Below are 20,072 nucleotides of genomic sequence, written 5' to 3'. Positions count from 1 at the left end.
TAAAACCCTTTCCCACTTGATTTCACAATTTATTTTTCCTTTCCATTGCTCTGTAAAATGTGCATTTTATAATGTGACCGCATTATAAAAATCCCCAGGCTCTTCCAGACTAAAAGAATGCATGTAGTTTTATTACTGAGGGTTTTTTTTCCAAGTTGATTTCTATTGTAAGTCTGGATGATATATGGGTACCATTTAAGTAGCCTTGGTTTTATCAGTGAAGAGTAACAAGTCAACAAGAATACTGCTTTTCTAACTGTTCTTATAATTTCTGCTACAAATACTTAAAGAGTTTTATCTCTTTTGTCAGATATTTTAAAAGGTTAGTATATTTAATTTAGTTTAATGCTAAGTATTACCACTTTTATGATTCAAGAAAAATTTAACAATAAAAGTTAATTTAAAAGTTAAAAGTTGGCACTGATGGTGCACGCCTTTAATCTTAGTACTCAGGAGACAAAGGCAGGCAGATCTCTGAGTCTGAAGCCAGCCTGGTCTACAGAGCGAGTTCTAGGACAACCAGGGCTACACAGAGAAACCCCATCTTGAAAAAGCAAAAACAAACAAAAGTCAAACAATAGGAACATTTTGAACTTTTTGTAAAAATTACCCTATATTTTTCTAAAATACATCAACTTAGATTGCCATTCTCAGTTTATAAATGTACTAAATGCAATCTTACCTTAAGAAGTGAGAAATTACCGAAGATTATGGTAAGCTGTATGCAACACAAAATTTACCCTTTTAACCCTTTTAAGTGTATAATTCCAAGCTCTTGTATAATGATTGTTGTTGTCCATTTCTATAAATTTGTCATCATCCCAAACAGAAACTCCATGCTCGTTAAACAATAACCTCCCCCGCTTTCAGCCTTTGGCAATGTCTGTTCCTCTGTGTCTGGCACCTATTCCAGCCACAGCACATACACGGGATCATACAGTATTTGTCTTTGTGAAATGTTTTCAAGGATCATCCATGCTGTGGCATCTGTCAGCATCTCCTTCCTTACCATGGCTAAAAAAAAATCTCCATTGTCTGTATACACGTTTCCTTCACACACTCCCTTGGCCTTGGATAGTTCCCCCACCGTATAGTCATTGTGAACCATGCTGCTACGAACAGACCCTCTACCTTCAGATCCATTGGGCAAACACCAAGAAGTGGATCATATGACAATTCTGTGCTTACTGTTTGAAAAAGAATTATGCTTCCAGTTTTTAAGTTTTTTTTTTAATGCTTCCCTTCATGTTCATTTCAATTTTGTTCTCGTTTGAGTGCTTCCAAGTCCATATTGTCTTACACTGCCTTGTCTACGCAACATCAGTTCCTGTTCTCCATTTACCGACTGCTCCTTCTTCTCAGGATATTTTCTTAAATACGAAGGGGACATGTGGTAGACCCTTGTTTATTTTGCCTGCAGAGAGTCCTTTCCCATGATGCATAGACCATCCTTCCAAAACTGTCATCTTCTTCTGAGGGCTAGCTGGACTGGAAGAGCATAGTGTACGCCTGTATTTTTTGGCCATTTAGAATTTTTGGTTTTTTGTTTGTTTGTTTGTTTTTTGTTTTTCGAGACAGGGTTTCTCTGTGTAGTTTTGGTGCCTGTCCTGGATCTTACTCTGAGTTCAAGACCAGGCTGGCCTTGAACTCATAGAGATCAGCCTGGCTCTGTCTCCCGAGTGCTGGGATTAAAGGCATGCGCCACCGCCACCTGGCTTTTCTGGTCATTTAGATACTCCTTGGAACTTGAATTTTCAGAAAAATGAAACTAGAATAAAAAATGCTCAAAGCCACATCACAATAGCTGAAGTTTTCTGAAAGTATTCCCAGAAACTAGTGTTTTCCAGACTGATATATGTCTCCTGATTTTCATTCATACCAAGACCTATTTTAAATACTATTCTTTATTTTAAATCTATATTATACAATTCCAACAAGGGTTTGTGTGTGTAAATTAGCTACAGTTGATGTCTGTTGTTTGAATCTGACTTAGTAGGATACCTATTTACATTATACAATCAATCCATAAACAAATTTTATAGTTCTCCCTAAAATTTATTTATTACTTTTTAACTTTAGTTTTGCTGCTTTTTTTTTTGCTTTTAAACATTTTTTTTTTTTTTTTTTTTTTTTTTTTGTTTTTCGAGACAGGGTTTCTCTGTGTAGCTTTGCGCCTTTCCTGGAACTCACTTGGTAGTCCAGGCTGGCCTCGAACTCACAGAGATCCGCCTGGCTCTGCCTCCCGAGTGCTGGGATTAAAGGCGTGCGCCACCACCGCCCGGCGCTTTTAAACATTTTTTAATTTGTGCAATTAAATCTTTATCAAATCCTTCAAAGCTAAAAAAATTGTTTCCCCCAGTTGTTATAATTTTTCTTCACTTTCTGTTTGGATGATAACTAAATTGTTCCAATTTATGCCCAACTTTTTATCAGTCCCAAATCTACGTTTCCCTTATGTTTGTTAGTAACAAGTGACTTCCCATTGTCTACCGTGTTTTTAAAGTCCCCACTCTCCCAGATCTCTTACTATGCTTGATTTTACAGTATAACCCATACTTTTCACCTACTGAGAAAATCTATCCCAAAGCTCCCAGGAGACCAATGCTGCATTTTAGAAAGTGGTCGAAGCATTTGAATAGTTCCTTTTATTTCTACTCCCAGGGGTTTTTTTTGTTGTTTTTTTTTTTTTTTTTTTTTTTTTTCTTGATTGTGGAGCAAGGACAAGAACTGTACTGGGGATTGGGGAGGTAATGAACTGCTGGAAAGCATGCCTATGTCGGGGTGATGGCTACATGGGAGAATGTGGAGTTACTCAGGGTAGATGGCAGAAAAGCACCCGTGGCCCACCCCGAATTCGTTCATGCTATAGGCACTATTAGCTTGAGTGCTTAGCACAGAGATGCAAAACTAATCATGATAAGGTAGAAGCTTCTCTTCACAAACAATTGTGTACGGGAAGAAACCTCCAGCAGGTCATGGCAGGGCCTCCGATTCAAAGCCAGCCCCAATGAGTTCCTTCTGCTGTCTCTGAAATACTGCCTTGGAATTTTAGGGTTCTCTGGGACAAGATCGGAAAACAACAGATTTAAAAGAAAAAGGGTATACTACATCATCATAATCTATGCCCAGGGAAAGCTAACTGACAGTAGCTTAAATAACACACCTCTCTCTGAGGGAGTTTTAGTTGGAATGATGATCAGAGGAACTGAGACCCTTCAGAGGGATTTCGTAAATCAGGGCGTGTGGAGGAAGAAACTGGTCGGAGAGGGAGGTGTTGGCGGACACAAAGCCAACTCGATTGCTCTAAAATCACGCTGTATGTCTTGTCACCTGCTGCCTGGATGAACTGATGGCCACCAACAATTTATTGCGAGGCATCTTCCCAAGACACTTGATACTTTTCAGGAGGCCACAGCACACCGGTCCCACAAATCAATCCTGCTCACACCAACTGGGGCACTTGAAAACTTTAATAATAAAGACACATTTGAAACGATTCCCGAAAGACTGGGAGAAAAGAGTACAATTTAAATACAAAGACAGACTTCAGGTTTTCTCCAAGTCAATCAAACGGGGCTCACATATTCAAAGGGAAAGTGGAGATTATTTAGTGCCTGAGAGCCTGACAGGGCGCTTTGTTTGTACTCTCAGCCAGAGAACTGAATGTTCCATAATGTCACTGAAGAATAAAATGTCATCTGGTGGAATTAATGGCTGATAAATTTAGAGCGAGTGGAAGAAACTATTACTTTGTGCTACATTTAGCCAACCTGCGAAACCCGCTGCCACGGCAGGTTAGGAAGCTGAACGCACTGCGGTTGGGTTTAAATGGAATGAATAACTTTATGACTAATAAATGCCAGTTCCAACTCTTCACGCTAAGATAAAAGGGTAATCAAAGCGTGTATTTTAGAGCCCGGGCCAGTTGCTGCAGGAATCGGAATCAGGGACCTCTCCCTTGTAAACACTGGTGTATAATTAGCCATACGGAACCCAGGACATATTTTTCACCACTCTGCCAACTAGGCACTGCCCCCTCCAGAAGCCGAGTGCGGACTGGCTGTCTGGAGGGAGAGCTCCTTTGCAGTGAAGCATGGGGGATGGTCACAGAGGTGTGTGGTAAGCCTCCACCCCTCAAGCTACTCAGAACCATCAAGGAAGCCAGCAGAAGCCAGGCTGTTTCTCTGGCCTCGCTCTCCCTACACCGGGCTCTCGTCCTGCTCGCTGGAATCAACAGACTCTCACTTTCTCCCTGAGTGAACAACCCCTTCCTGCCCCACTTCCTGCCGCTTCATTCCAGGCCTCTGACCTCAGCAAATGAAGATTCTCAGAGGGGCTGCTTCAAGTTGCCCGGCATTCTCCCACCCCAACAAAAGAGACGAGGCATAATATATGAAGAATCCCTCAACATTTGCCTTTAGTCAGATGTTCAAAAATCAAAAGCATTGAGGATACAAGTGCAAAATTGTGTGCATAACCCAAGTACAGAACATTTCACTGCCAGAAACAGAACCAGACAGCCTTTTTTTTTTTCATTTATGTGTGCATGTGTGTGTGTGCATTCCTCTCTCTCTCTCTCTCTCTCTCTCTCTCTCTCTCTCTCTCTCTCTGTGTGTGTGTGTGCATGTGTGTCTGTGTGTGTGTGTGTGTGTGTGAAGGCATCAGATCCCACAGAGCTCGAGTTACAGGTAGTTGTAAGCTGCCTACATGCATTCTGGGAAACAAACAGTACACCACTGAGCCATCTCCCTGTCTAGCCCTGAAAACATCCCTTAGTTCTGCTGATCAGAACTAAATCACAAGTGCACTGCACAATGTAAACATGTACTTTGGGCTACATATTAAATTCAAAAATGGAAAGATTAACAGAGGCGGAGCGTGGCGGCACACACCTGTAATACCAGTGTCAGGGAAGCTGAGACCAGAAGATCTCAGGCCTGGGTCACACAGTGAGACCGTCTCAACAACAATGGACAGTGACCTGAAACCTAACCTTGTAAGTTCTATTCTTCTCCTGCGAAATTAGAAAACCATTATTTTCTTCTGCACGTGTTTCCGAGCCCGTATTTCACTGTGAAATAGATGGTGCAGAATTCAGCCTTGAATCCCTTCAGTGCAGTCAATATTTAGCTTTATTCCATTTCATAATGGACAACAGATGCTCCCAAATATAAATACTTTAATCCAACTTTAGTCCAGTTCTATATTTAGAAGAACTAGTCACAAGACAGTGGAGAAATTTAATTTCCCAGTAGGCCACATTTTGTTCTCAGTATCATATCATACTGTTACATGGTTGTTTTGTTCCTGATAACATGTCCAGCCTATCAACACTGAGAAAGACAAACTGAATGATAATTTATTTCCAAAACAGAGTTTGAGGTTAGAGAACCACGGTGTTTGAATGACTGTGGCCCCATGGCCTCATGTGTTTGAATACTTGGTCCTTGGTTGGTGGAACTGTTTGGGAAGGATTGGGAAGTGTGGCCTTGTTAGAGGAGGTGTGTTCCTGGAGGTGGACTCAGAGGTATAAAAAGACTTGTGCCATTCCCAATGTCAATCACGCTCCTGGCTGTGTCTCAGGATGTAAGCTCACAGCCACATCATAGGCCGTGCCTGCCTGCCTGCTTCTGTGTTCCCTGTCACGATAGTCATGGACTCTAACCCTCTGAAATGTAAGCCCCAGATTAAATGCCTTCTTTCCTAAGTTGCCTTGGTCCTGGTGTTTTATCACAGCTATAGTAATGTAACCAAAACAAGAACCTTGTTTGGACTTGAATAACTGTTTTTGCCTCGGTGTTTGGGGACATTTTGTGACAAAGCCGGGGAGAGACACAGTTTAGGACTGAAGTTGACATAAAAGGCAAAGAACAGGGACAGAGATGCTCTGTGGCTTTGATGAGGTAATTGAAGTGTGAGGTCAAACCAAGCTAAAATAAAAGAAAATCACTGCATTTCTAGAGTTTCTAATTGTGTATTTGTTATTTATGGCAAACTTACCTGGGTATTTTATGAAGTGTCATAAACTCGGCTATTTTCCAGAAGTGTGCTAGACGATGAATGCACAGAATTCCTGTCAGAAACAAGGAAGACAGTACACTGGACTGAAGAGATTGCTCAGTGACTACAACCACTTCCTGATCTCGTAAATGACCCAAGTTTTGTTCCAAACATCAATATTAGGTGGGTCACTACTCCCTGAACTCCAGCTCCAGGGATCCAAAACCATTTTCAGGTCTCTGCAGGCATCTGCACACATGTGACTTTTGCACACATGCGCACACCCCTGCACACATACACTCCTACAAATAAAAGATATAAATCTTGAAAAGAAAATAAAGGTACCAGAGAACAAGTGATTTCAAAACACTTTTTTAAAATGTAGCTGAGCTGGACATCAAGAAGTGAGACTGGGGTTGGGGGGGGCACAATAAGAAAATGTGAGTTCTTGAAAATCAGCTGAACCCTAGAGCTGGCATTATCCTTAAGGTGCTTCCAATGGTTATGCCAGGTTTGAGTTTTAGTTGGCTGTAGATGAATTTCTAAACAGTCTTATTAAGCAAGAAACAGAGCCAAATACGGAGGCGCAAGCCGTAGAGATCAGAGCAATAGCCACCAACTAACCTTAGCTCACCACCTCGCCATAGCTTCCCAAGAGAGCCTCTTCCTGTCTAACCTGTGCCTTTATTACCTTGCTGTTCTGCCTTCTCATTGGCTCTTAACCCAGCCACATCACTTCCTCATCACTGACTGTCTATACAGACCTCAAGGTCTCTATGGTTGGTACTGGGATTAAAGGCATTTGACACCATGCTTGGCTGTGTCCTTGAACACACAGACTCTGCCTGCCATGTGATCTGATTAAAGGTGTGTGTTACCACTGCCTGACTTCTGTCTGTGGCTATGACCTCTGATCTCCAGGCAAACTTTATTTATTAACATACAAATAAAATATCACATTTCAGCACAAATAAAATCACCACAGTTGGCCTTGTGTGACCAACAGAAGCCAAAGCCAGGGATCACAGTAGAAAAGAAGGTAGGATCTGGAACATGGTGAAACAAGGTTCACTTGAAGCATGCTATCCTCAAGGGGAGAATCCATAGCAAATGTAACCCAGAAAATCAAGGTGCCCATCTCATCCTTCTCTATGGATGCAACAGAAGTCAAGAAAAATTCCCTTCAAGCTCTGTTAGCACAAACCATATGCCCATGGGTTTCCCACAGAAATGCATATTGCCTGGAAAGCCCAAATTAGAAATGGAAGTTTTGTTTTAGTTTGTTTCTTTTTATAGACTTGGGATTGTACCCAAGTCCTCGAACAAGCTTAGTGCCCTGCCACTAAGCTCCTAGAAACCAGGCCCCAGTTAGCAATAACCTCGGTCCTGTGGTTAATGAAGAGATGCACTTTAAATGCAGGCTTCAACTTTTTTCTCATAAATTTGTGAAATGATAGTTTAAAAAACTGATTAGCATATATGGAAACAAGCAATCAGGAATGCAAGTCAGCATGGATCTCTGTAGAAGTTGCCATACATTAACAACGACATGACCCTGTTAACCCTTTGGCAGATAGCCCAAAGACCTGCAGAGAAACTTAAAACTGAAAATGCTTACATGAGAAAATAAGCAAAACTCCAAGCCCATGCACTTATCTGAAAACACCAGAAAGAGAAGAGCAACACAGATCTTGAAGATACAGGAGTAAGATGATAATAAACACAAGAGCAAAAAAGAATGACGTAAAATAACAAGAACAAACAAACAAAAAACTCCACATACTTTTGGATCAGCAAAACCAACAGTGGTTCTGTGAGACCAGTGACCTTGGATTGGGGGTGAGGGGGTGAGTCTGGCTAAGAAAAGAAAGAGAATGCAAAAATAGATACACTCAGAATGGAAAAAGGTACAGCTGATAAGTAGGCAGAGATCACAAACGACAAAGGGATATATAAGTAACTTCAAAATAACTCACTTGGTAAGTTCTCTGGAATGAACAAAATACATGAAAAGTTTCCCAAATGGACTCAAAATTGGTCTTGAGACAGCAAGCACAGCACCTCATAATTCCCCTTTCAGGGACAATGGAACCAGACGGCTTCTCAGGAGAGTGCAAGACGTAGGTAAAGAAAGAGAACTCCAAACCTGAAATTTCAGTAGCAGAAGAGAGAGCCCCATCGGATCTGTTGTTTATCTAATCTCATTTGTTATCAGAGTCAAGAAGAGGGAAAGATAAGGGCAAAGCCCAGAAAATCATTAATATAAAAGCAAAAATGAATAGATGAATGAATGAATAAAGGCTGTTTAAATGCTAATTAGGAGTCTGGGCATTTGGCTCAGTTAGTAAAGTGCTTACGGACCAATCATAAGGACCGTAGTTTGCTTCCCAACACCTGTATAAAAGAGTGGGCATATAGGCACTTGCCTGAAATGTCAGTGGTGGAATGTACTATGAGTCATCCTGGGGCTTGCTGGTAAACCAGGCCAGCTACATCGGTGAGCTCCAAGTTCACGAGTAACTAAGGAAGACACCCAAAGTCAACCTCTGTCCTCCATATACATGTGTACCCTGTGTGCCTACATGTCAATCACAAACATGTACACAGCCATACCAAAACAATAGTTAATTGAGCTCCTCATATATAGAAAAGGCAAGAGACCACCACAAAGTGGGGCCTATTCTAAAAATAGAAGTTAATTTAACATTAGAAATCTGGAGCTTATTGACGTATGAAAGAAGGACACATAATTTCAGTATGTTACAGAAAAAAATAGTTGATAACATTTAGTAATCATTTTAGAGACACATTCTCAGGGAACAAGTTATTAACAAGAATTTCTTTGACCAAAATAGGTGTGAAAAGAATTTAGAGCCAACTAGTAAGGCATCGTAATAATCCCCAACATAGCTATTTATGTTCAACTCTGGAGTGATTATAGGGTAATTAGAAAGGGGGAGCTGTAGGACTGGAGAGTAAATTATTTCTATTATTATTCAGGGATAATAGTGGAAGCACTGAAGGAATTATTCCCAAGGTAGAAAAACACTGGAATTAGGCTAGGAATATTTTAGCTAAGTCACCAGCTACAAGATTAATAAGTGATAACCAGTAACATTGTCATAAAATATCAAGAAGTAACTAGAAAATTAAAACATTTAAAATATGCTATTTATCTAAATAAAAATGAAAAAAAAGTTCCCAAGAAGAGGCCTTTTGGGTTTAAGTTTATTTTGAACCTATTCCTTAAAATAAAACAAACAGAAGCCTCAGCCGTCATTTGAGTGGAATTTCAGAAGGGAATAAAAGTAAAAACAGGTCTTTTAAAAGCAAACTTTCAATTGATTATTGCTTTTGACCCATCTGGACCCCACTTCTAAATGATGAGGTCCACAATCCCTAGATCTAAGCTAATTAATGAGCATCTCCAACCTATACACACATACACATACACACACATACACACACGCACACACAATTACCAATGACTGACAGGATCTCCTGAATCACGAACACACATCCACCAGTGTCACATTCACAGGACACATTCAGAGTCCTCTATCTCCCCCGCCCTCTCCCTGTGTCCTGAAGACTTCGCCACTCCTCACCCCAGTTCCATTCTGTCCTTGGGCTTCTTCCTGGGAGAAGACAGAAGTAAGTATATGGGTTCAATTTATCATTTAAATTTTTTTAAATTTGTTTATTTATCATTAGTGGTGTGTGTGTGTGTGTGTGTGTGTGTGTGTGTGTGTGTGTGTGTGTGTGTGTGTGTGTTGCCCATGGAACATACGTGAAGGGCAGAGGACAACTTTAGGGAGTCCACTGTCCCCTTCCACCTGAGTTCTAGGGCTAGAAATCACGAGGTTTAGGATTTCTCAGCAAGCACCTTTACCCACTGAGCCTGCTCAGCAGCCCTCAGGTAGCCAGTTTTTTTTTTTTTTTTTTTTTTTTTTTGGTTTTTCGAGACAGGGTTTCTCTGTGTAGCTTTGCGCCTGTCCTGGAACTCACGTGGTAGCCCAGGCTGGCCTCGAACTCACAGAGATTCGCCTGGCTCTGCCTCCCGAGTGCTGGGATTAAAGGCGTGCGCCACCACCGCCCCGGCAGTAACCAGGTTTTATCAAAGGTCTGCTGTGACTTTCCAGAAACATACGTCTGAAGGAAATCAGGCACTCACAGGGAAATCAGGTTAATCAGGTTTTTGTTTGGTAACCATAGACATAGAGTATGCCCTTTTGACAGCAGGGCAGGTGGTTCTGAGGAACTCCAACCAGTAGACTGCAATCACATTAATTGGCTGAGCTTGGACAAGTTTACTTAACCTGCACTGAGGTATTACCAGTGAGTGAGTCACAGTCAAGGATAACAAATGGTTCCAGGCAGACATTGGTTCCAGGCAGACATGAAAATATTGTAGTGTGTGGGGAGAGCTGATTCAATGTGACCTCTCTCAGAAGTAGGGTAAGAGAGTCCAAAGTGCCCTGATGGTAGGATATTGGTGCCCTTGCACATGAATAAACTAAGTGTGACCACAGGGATGGACCCCTTTCTGTCCTGTGACTGAGAGTGAAAGCAGTGGCCTGCCCTTTAGACCACCTGTTCACAAGTGCTGTGCACTGTTGGCTACTGCTGGGCTTTACAGGTCTCCGATATTACAAATGGACCTCAAGGCGGGTCTTCACAACTGACCTAGGTGTAGAAATACTTTTTCATGATGACCTTAAAAGATAACAGTAAAATTTAAAGAAAGTCAACAGTGTAAAGAACATTACTAATTTAGGCTGTGAATCCGTGTATCTATAACAGAACAAAATTGCAATTCTAATTTCTTTCAAAACTCATAACTCAGCACAAAATCAAATTTCCTTTCATCTTCAGAACTTCTGCCCTGTTTCCAAATCCCTGGAGCTCAAGGTAAACCCTCAAAGATTTCCCTCCTTTTAACTCTTACCTTCTCAGAACCATGAATTGGGAACCTTTGCTCAAAGCCCATCTGTCAGGGTGGGGCTTGTAATCAACATTGTACATTTTCAGTCTCAAACGATTGATCTAATGACTGCGAGCCTAGGAAGTCAGCCGGGGGCTTTGTTTCTAAATCCATCACAAGGGAACCTTGTCTTCTTGGAAATGCACTAGTTCTGCTCTTCTCCCCTTTGTCAGCGAACAGTGTCTACAATCAATAAGCGTTAATCTGATCTTTATCATTCTCTTTGCAAGTAAAGGAATGTATACAGGGAGAAAAAAATAAAGAAATCAGTATGGATTATTCCAGATTATTTTATTATTATAGGGGGAGCGTGTATGCCAGGAAAAGAGAATTTTGGGTGGGGAGGGACCAGATGAACCCATCCAAAGCGCTCTGGATACAGGATTAGAAAAGGCTGGCTTAAAGGGTAGCGGCACCAGGGCAGTGTTGGAGAATACCGTCAAGTGCTGTCATTTTGCTCCTTAGCGAAAAAGATTCAAATGTAATAGCCAAAGGCTCACACTTGGCATGGAGGTGTCCAAACCAGCCAGCCAGGGAGCCTCCAATCTCTAGGCCAGAGTCTTGCTGATGGAGCGACACCGTTTGCTTTTCCCATCTTTTGATGGGAAAATGGGATTTCCAAACACAACAAAGTTAAGCGAGCAAAAACAAACAAACAAAAATTCTTATTCTTTTCACTTAGAAAATTATTTTTTGGTATGTAAGAGTCAATTGTGTCTAGAAGATCGGTATAGGTTTTTTTTTTTCCGCTCTCTCATGTTTTCTGACCACATACCTGTCAACTTTAGACAACCAGTACTGATGTGGAAGCATTCTGAGGCAAGGTGCTCGTGACTTTTCAAAGGTGCTCGTGACTTTTCGCTGGAACAATTAGCTTTGCTACAGTAACACAGTAATGAAGAATTCTGCATGTTTATAGTGAATGTCTCCAAATGCCAACCGAAAACGGGATCATTGCCATTTTCTATTAGATGCAGTGTGCAAAATGATCAGATTTTAGGAAGAGAGTACGTCTTAAGCAAATGAAAGAAATAACAAGTACACGTTTGAAAGAGTGTGGCAGGGGGCTCCCCAACTCCCATATGGCAGCTCACGACTGTCTGTAACTTCAGTTCCAGGAAATCCAGCACCCTCAAAGGCACACATGCAGGCAAAGTACCAATGCACATAAAATAAAAATTAAAAAGAGTATGACGAAACATTTTCAACTTCATAGTTAAATGTCCATTTTTAAGAAGCCAATAATTAATGGAAAACATAAAATAAAATACTCGTTTGTTCAAATCATGTTCTGCTGCATTTAGCTAAAAAATAAAATAAAAACGTAACATTGTTTTCTTTACCCCAGAGTAGCTTATTTCCTAAGGAAGAATATTACTGAAAATGCCCAGGATTAAAGCTGTATCAAACGTCATGTTTAGTCCTGTATGGCCTTCAGGGGAGAGCAATCAGGAAAGGTTTCAGAGGGGATCTGAAGCAAATGCAGGTCAGATTGTGCAAACTGCCAGCACGGACTCCACAGTATAAACACAGAAGTGTGGTGTTCCCTTCTTCTTCTGAACACTGAAAAATATCTTGTATTAAGCTTCTTTCAAACAATTATTCCCAGGAAATAAGCTCCCCACTCTCTAGTTTCTCCAGCTGAGATAATGCATTTCTTTTTTTTTTTTTTTTTATTTACTGTTTTGTCAGCTTTTCTGTTGAGAGTGTTTTGTGATTTGTGACTGTTTTTTTTTCTACATCACCAATTTGGCTAGAAGCCTCTTTACAATGTCTGTGTCTACATTTCCCTCTAAAGAATCACTTTATATTGTTACATATAATTCACATTCCCTTCCATTCTCCCCCCTTCCCTGTCTCTTTAATTTTATTCCCTTTTTGGGGTAATATTTCAGTACTTCAGTATCAGGAATTGGGATCCTCACTGGCCCCTGCCAATAAACGGGCTCAGAGGGTGAAGGCACTTACCACGCAAGCTTGAGAACTTGAGTTTCATCCCCAGGACCCACATAAAGGTGGATGGAGAAGACTGACTACACAAAGTTGTCCTCTCAAACTGTTTGGAAATCCCGCTTTCCTCAAAAGATGGATGAAAGCAAGTGATGTCACACCACCACTCCACCAGCAAAATACTGGACTATGGATTTGAGGCTCCCCGGCTGGCTGGTTTTGACACCTCCATGCTAAGTGTGAGCCTTTGGCTATTATGCTTGAAGAGCAAAATTACAGCACTTGATGACACTGTCCAGCGCTGTCCTGGTGCCACCACCATTTAAGCCTTTGCTAATCCTCTATGCAGAGCACTTTGGATGGGTTCGTCTGGTCTCTCCCCACCCAAAATTATTTTCTCCATCAAGTGCTGCTGCAGGGAAGGTCCAGTAGGCATGCACACACGTGTGCATGATCGCAAATCATGCCCGCAGGGCTGGGGATGGATTCCATCTGTTGTTACTAAGCAGCTTCGAGATGGAGGGACGTTAACATTAAAAGGATTAAAGCTTGCGTTGACAGGGGCTGACATGCAAGAATTAGATTTAAGGTTAACAGCTGGAATGCTCAAGAAAATAAATAGTAAGAGAGAGAAATTGAACCCTGTCTCGAAAAACCAAAAAAAAAAAAAAAAAAAAAGAGAGAAATTGGAGTGCCTGAGTATAAGATGCATGTTGGGATTATCTCCAACATACTTTAGAAATGTTCCATTCAGTATTTCTAAAAGGTAGAATTAGCATCAGCTCCCATCAATGATTACAGAATATAGGGGAAATGCCTTAGGTGGAGTTAATCATCGTTTAAGCTAAGTATTATGACACACTGGAAACTTTTTTTTTGAGAAATGATTGATCCTAGCACTAGAAAAGCATGCCAATATTAAAAATCAAGAAGACTTGTTAAGACTCAGGAGGCAGATTTATTTTTTTCTGAGCATGTTAGCAAGAAAAATAATTTACAAGTCTGAACAGCACAGGTTAAGTTTGATTGAAAGTTCCTCTACGGCTGGGTGGCAGTGGCGCATGCCTTTAATCCCAGCACTCAGGAGGCAGAGCCAGGAGGATCTCTGTGAGTTCGAGGCCAGCCTGGTCTACAGAGTGAGATCCAGGACAGGCACCAAAACTACAGAGAGAAACCCTGTCTCAAAAACAAACAAATAAACAAACAAACAAACAAAAATTCTACGACAGGCATGAGGTGCATCCCAACGTACACTTGGCAAGGTGCAGGTGGTTGACATAACCAAGGATGTAAATATCCACGAGTTCCATTCCACCTAAAAACCATGGACCACCTATCTCAGTATCACCAGGCTGAGGGTAGACCTCATATAAAATGAAAATTTGGTCCCTACTCCAGTGCTGCTAAGCCAGAAAGTGAGAGTGATGTTTAATAGTAAGCACTCCAACTGACACTCATGCTCGCCGGAGTTGAGAGGCACACACCTATTTCACAGTCATTCTCCACTGTCTCTAGAGCAGACTCCACTTATCTCTATTAGTGATTTACTTCCGAGCATTGTCCACACCGGGCTGGGGGGACGCTCATTACTGAAGTTCAAGGTTCTTACTGACGTCACCAGTAAATTCATCTCTGCTCTGAGAAATCAAAGGATGAGCCTGGGACGCACAAGGACAGAAGAGAATAGAAGCTTTCCTTTCTCTTAGGTAGTTCTGAGACCATAGGAAGGGCAGTTAAACATCGGCTTGGTAACATAATACTTTTAAGCGCGTTTATTCTCATTTTCTCCATTGCCTGCTGTTAAGCATAAAGATTGTTAGCTTCTTGGATAATCCTTTGATTCACATAAGCTATGTGCATGAAAAATAAAATCGTGCTTTTTAGACTTTAAAGTCTCTAATATTCAACTCAAGCCCTGCTAGTTTATAAATTCCTCTATCTCTAGGCTTTGTAGTCTGTAGTTTATATCTTATAGTATTAGTGGTCATTTACAGTTCTTTAGTAAATTGTATTTTGCTGATTCTAAGATGCACTTTTTTCATACTCACTTGGCAGAAATCAGGATTGTCATATTAATTCTTACTAATAGTAACTCTATGCAATTATAAAGGAGATTGAATAATCTGGCTAAAGTAAGCAGTGTAATATATATAATATATATATGTATATAATATATATATTATATATATATATAATCTCCAACTGACACTCACGCCTACCAAAGTTAGGAGGCACACGCCTATTTTACAATCATTTTCCATGTCCTCTAGAGCAGAATCCACTCATCTCTACTGGTGGATGTATATATGTATATATGTATATGTGTGTATGTTCAGGAAGTTTTATATATATATATATATATATATATATATATATATATATTTCACATAAAGTATTTTATTTTAAGAGGCCTAAAAAAAAGTCTTTCAACAAATTTTTGTATTTAAATCCTCCAGGGCCAATACGGAAGACACAATATCTTATTTCATGTGAAACAGGGTACACAGTTTCATGTGTGTCTTTATTTTTTCTCTTCACCCTTGAAATTATGACTCTGTAAATTATATTTCTTCAGAAATTAAAGCGTGCCTGGAAATTTGTTCTAAATCATGTACGTAGGCAACTTCTCTTTGGGCTAAAGAATGTTGTCCATGTTAGAAGTGTTGGAAAAAGATGCACATGTCCCCAAAACTAGAAAGAAAGGTCACCCTTGGTAATTCAACCAGTTAACATTAGCATGTGATGGGTGAAGGCAGCTACAGGTAAGAAATTTCCTACTCTGAGATACAATGTAATTTATTATCTGGGAAACAGCAACAGACAGTTTAAGAAAACAATGAGATTAATTGTCTTTTTTGCCATAATCAAAGTATGGTGTCCCCTGACCCCCAGGCTCATGTATCTGAACATCCAGCCCCCAGCTGATTGTGCTGTTTGAAGAGGTTTAGGAGGCGTGGCCTTGCTGGAGGGAGTATATCACTGTACATGGAATTTGAGAGTTTAAGGACTCAGCTACCTTTAGGTGGCTCTCTCTGCATCAGGCTTGCCCCTTAAGGTGTGAGCTCTCGGCTTCCTGCTCCTGCTGCCTCTGCCCTGGAATCATGGACACTAACCCTCTAGAACCGTCAGCCAAAATAAACTCTTTCTTCTAGAAGTTGCCTTAGTCACGGTGCTTTATCACAACAGAAAAATAACTAGTACACCAAAGTTCCACAACTGGGTAATTTCTTCAGAGGCAAAAAAGGGAAGGAAAGCTCTGGGACCCTTTCTTCCAGACCAGACACTGACTCTGAGGTCTCAAGTGTAGTCTAGTGCCACAGCCAAAGACAGACCTCACACAGCGGTGATCCCAGACGATTACGGAGGAGCTGAAACATCCCCACCTCTTTGTGATACTGTGGTCGTCTCACTCACAGCGCAAGGCATCACTCCTGTGTTTGTGGTAAAGAAACATTCTCTGCCATCGTTAGGAAAGAAATATTTCACCTGCTAATATGTAAAGCGCCCGATGTCTGATGATGGTGATAAACAACTATCAACTAGCATAAGTACTAACTATACTTTTTGTTGTTATTTTAGAATGTATTCCCTGTACTTATAAACGGAAAGAAAAGGTAGACTGTAAAGTAGCCTCGGGGGGCACCTGGGAGGTGCGGTAGAAGTAGAAGGCCTTGTCATAACAGGTGATGACAACCCTGTGAGTGTCAGTGATGAAGGTGGACAATGGTGACATTGAGGGTCCCGAGCCTGTGTAGGGCTAGTATAATATGCGTGTTTGTATCTCTGTTTTTAACTAAATAAGTAATAAATAATTAAAAGTATTAAAATTAGAAATATGAAAAACTTCTAGAATAAAGAAATAGCTATACAATATGTTTGTACTTTAAGCTCAGGATTAAAGGGCTTAAAGTTAAAAGAAATTTAAAAGCTTATAAAGTAAAAGAGTTACAAAGCTGGAATGTGTGTTATTTTGGCAAACTGTGGTGTGTTGTTGGGGCTCACTGGAAACCTGGCTCTGCCAGCAGAGTTGCCCCTCCCCATCTCAGACCCAATGTTTGTTTCAAAGTGTCCTCTGAGGTCCCTTGTCTAGGCATAGGCTGAGCCCCTAATTCTCTGTCGGGAAGGGAAAAGAACAGCAAAACAGCCCAAGAGTAAAGCCAGGTAGAAGGAGAACCATTTTGCAACAGATGTTACTACTGTTTGTCCCATGACATCAAACAAGCTCCAGCAGGAAGAGAAGCTAGGGCCCTGGGAAGCTCATCACTGATGACAGCAGAGAGGACCTGCCCCAAAGGGGAACTTGGGGTGACTACTTCAGTTCCTCCGAGATTGCTACTGGATGCTGTGAGTGTCAGATTGGGTGATGTTATCTCTACCTGTTGTCTGTTCCTTGTTTTACTTGGAAGCCTCCCCCAAGAGGACACTGTGTCTGGGACTCTCTCCATCTAGAACTCCAGCTACTGCTCTACGGACGCTTTCCCGGAGCTTCTGATGAACATTTATTAGCCCTTGATTTTTTGATGTTACCTTTCTGCTCTTATTTGTTCTTTTCCTTGGAGACCTCACCAAAGAGACTTCCGTTGTAGAATACTATTTTAATTATGTAACTATATTTGTTTATGCTGCAGAATACTACTTTAACTGTGTAAAGGTGTGTTACTTTTGTTTATGCTGCATTTGTTTAACGATGTAAGGATGCGTGTTTTATTATGTAAATTATTACATAAAATTAGGTTGCATCTGTTTCACTTTGCCTGACTAAGGCACCTGATTATCTAATAAAGAGCTGAACAGCCAATAGCTGGGCAGGAGAAAGGATAGGCGGGGCTGCCAGGCAGAGAGAATAAATAGGAGAAATCTAGGCTCGAGAACAATGAGAGAAGGAAGAGAGAACAAGGGAGATGCCTGAGGCAAGAAGCCAGGCAGACAGACGCCAGACAGACAGACAGACATAGGGAAGCAGTGAAAGTAAGAAATACAGAAAGAAGAAAGGTAATAAGCCCCAAGGCAAAAGGTAGACAAAGAGAAACAGGCTAATTTAAGTTAAAAGAGCTAACCAGAAACTAGCCTAAGCTAGGCCGAGCATTCATAACTAATAATAAGTCTCAGTGTTGTGATTTGGGAGCTGGTTGGTGGCCCAAAAGAAAAAGCCTGGTACAGACTTCTGTGACTGTCTCTACAAAGCTTCCCCAGCTGATTTCTGCTAGATGTGGTGAACACACTATTTGATGATGCTTTGTTACCTGTCTGTCTGTCTGTCTATGCATCTGCCTACTATCTACCTATCACTTGTTATTAATTCTTTGGCTTTGGCTTGCTATAACTTAATAAACTCGGTCATTCAAAACCAATTATATATGTATCATAGATCATTCTCCAGAACGTATAGAACATAAGCTAGGGCCAATTTATTATTGGAAGAAAAACTTTAAATAAATGTAATGTAGGTCAGGTATAAGGTGTTTACAATGTCCCCAGAAGTGGACAGTCACGTACTAGATCTTCATTTTCACTCACCTCTTTACCCACTGACTCAGGCATAGCAGTATCCACTCCTACAAGCTCACTCACGGTGAGTGCCTACATTCGGGTACCATTTAACTTTTTGTACTTTCTTTTCATCATACCTTTTCTATGTTTAGATATGTTTATATGCAGCAACGTTCACCTCTGCTGTTTCCTTCAGTATTTAGTACAGCCATATGTTTTACATGTCTGCAGCCTCAGGACAGGAGGCTATATCATGAGCCTCGGGGTCTCGAAGACTGACCCTCTAGGTTTGCATCTGCATCATCTACAGTGTTCATACAGTGGCAAAACCACCCACCAGCACATTTCTTAGAAGCCTTGTCACTAAGCAAAACATGGCTGTTTACTAGCCCTGAAGATACTATCTTTCACGGGCAAGAAGAATTCCCAAGCCTTTACCATAATTTACAAATCCCATTGTGTCATGCCTCTCACCAAGAAAAATAATTCCCATATTTTTAAATCAGTAGGCATGCTATAAACCATGAGGTTTCAGGGGAAAAAAATACTTCACAGACAACGTAAGTAGGATGGGTCTCATCTTAGAAACACTGAGATGTGATACAGACCATTTGATGATGAGAGAGAGGAGAGCAGAGATTGCCTTTCTCAGTGTCTGCTTTTATCTTTCTCCTGAGTCCAACGATTTAGTTTAGTACAACAGTATGTACAAGCATTTAAACACCAAACTGTCTAGGCTACCCGCACGAGTTACAGTCACAGATTCTTATAAGCGTGTGTGTGTGAACCCAGTGCCATTTGCCCTTCCTTCTTCACGCCCCTGGGAGTATGGAGCCAGCGGCTGGAAATTCAGCACCTTGAGCTTGGAAGCAGCTTTTTAAAGATAGAAGCGACTTGCTCAAGACGGCAGAACTGTCAGGTTGAAAGAAGGCAGACTTCTAACTGCCCCATGAGACATACCAGCACTGCCTGCACGTTCAGGCTTCTTCTAAGAGAAATGTAGGTATCTGCTTGTTTGAGCCATGGATATATACACCCCAACCTATCTTAAATGGAATACGCAGTGATTCTGTTTTCATAGTAGGAATATCTACAGACGTAGGTATTATAATCACTAGAAAGAAATAGCTCTCATAACAAGAAAGAATTTTTTCCTCTGACCTGTGCATTGTGTCTGATTAGTAACTTTCAGTCACTTACAGGCTCGGTTCATGGCCACCCCCCAAAAAAATGGATTAGGGAATTCTACAAAATCAATGGGCATCTGTACACTCCTGCTTAATTAATTAGCTGGGTCCTTCTCTCTGACTTTTGTGTTTTATCAAATTCTTTCAACAACTTCTGCAGCTGTTCTTCTTGCATTCAGATATGGAATTCAACATATGTTTAATAAATAAATTTCACACACGATGAACAGAACACATATAAGTTTTTATAATCTGAAGTCCAAAGTCTAGGAAGCATTATGATAAAAGGCCATCTAATGTCTGAAAGCAAGCCTGAACTGTAACTATTTTCTTCAGTCAGTTTTCCTGTGTAATGAAACATGTTAAACTCAAGTGCTTTTAAAAGCAAATGATAGCTGGGTGGTGGTGGTGCATGCCTTTAATCCCAGCACTTGGGAGGCAGAGCCAGGTGGATCTCTGTG

At 40.9% G+C, this 20,072-nt stretch overlaps 1 long non-coding RNA gene across 1 annotated transcript in view; it reads right to left on the bottom strand.

Moving 5' to 3' along the window:
• The window catches only part of LOC128096175 (uncharacterized), a 93,804-nt gene that overhangs the window by 7,004 nt on the left and 66,728 nt on the right, over positions 1 to 20,072 (bottom strand). The window contains exon 6 of the long non-coding RNA XR_008213555.1: positions 6,001 to 6,073. This is a non-coding gene — a long non-coding RNA (uncharacterized LOC128096175). The remainder of the gene's footprint in view (positions 1 to 6,000; positions 6,074 to 20,072) is intronic.

The sequence above is a fragment of the Peromyscus californicus genome, unplaced genomic scaffold (assembly GCF_007827085.1).
Source record: "Peromyscus californicus insignis strain IS unplaced genomic scaffold, ASM782708v3 Scaffold_11__1_contigs__length_118956290, whole genome shotgun sequence".
Lineage (NCBI taxonomy): Eukaryota > Metazoa > Chordata > Mammalia > Rodentia > Cricetidae > Peromyscus > Peromyscus californicus.
Note: the sequence above shows the minus strand (reverse complement) of the source record. Positions and strands in the feature narration are given on the sequence as shown.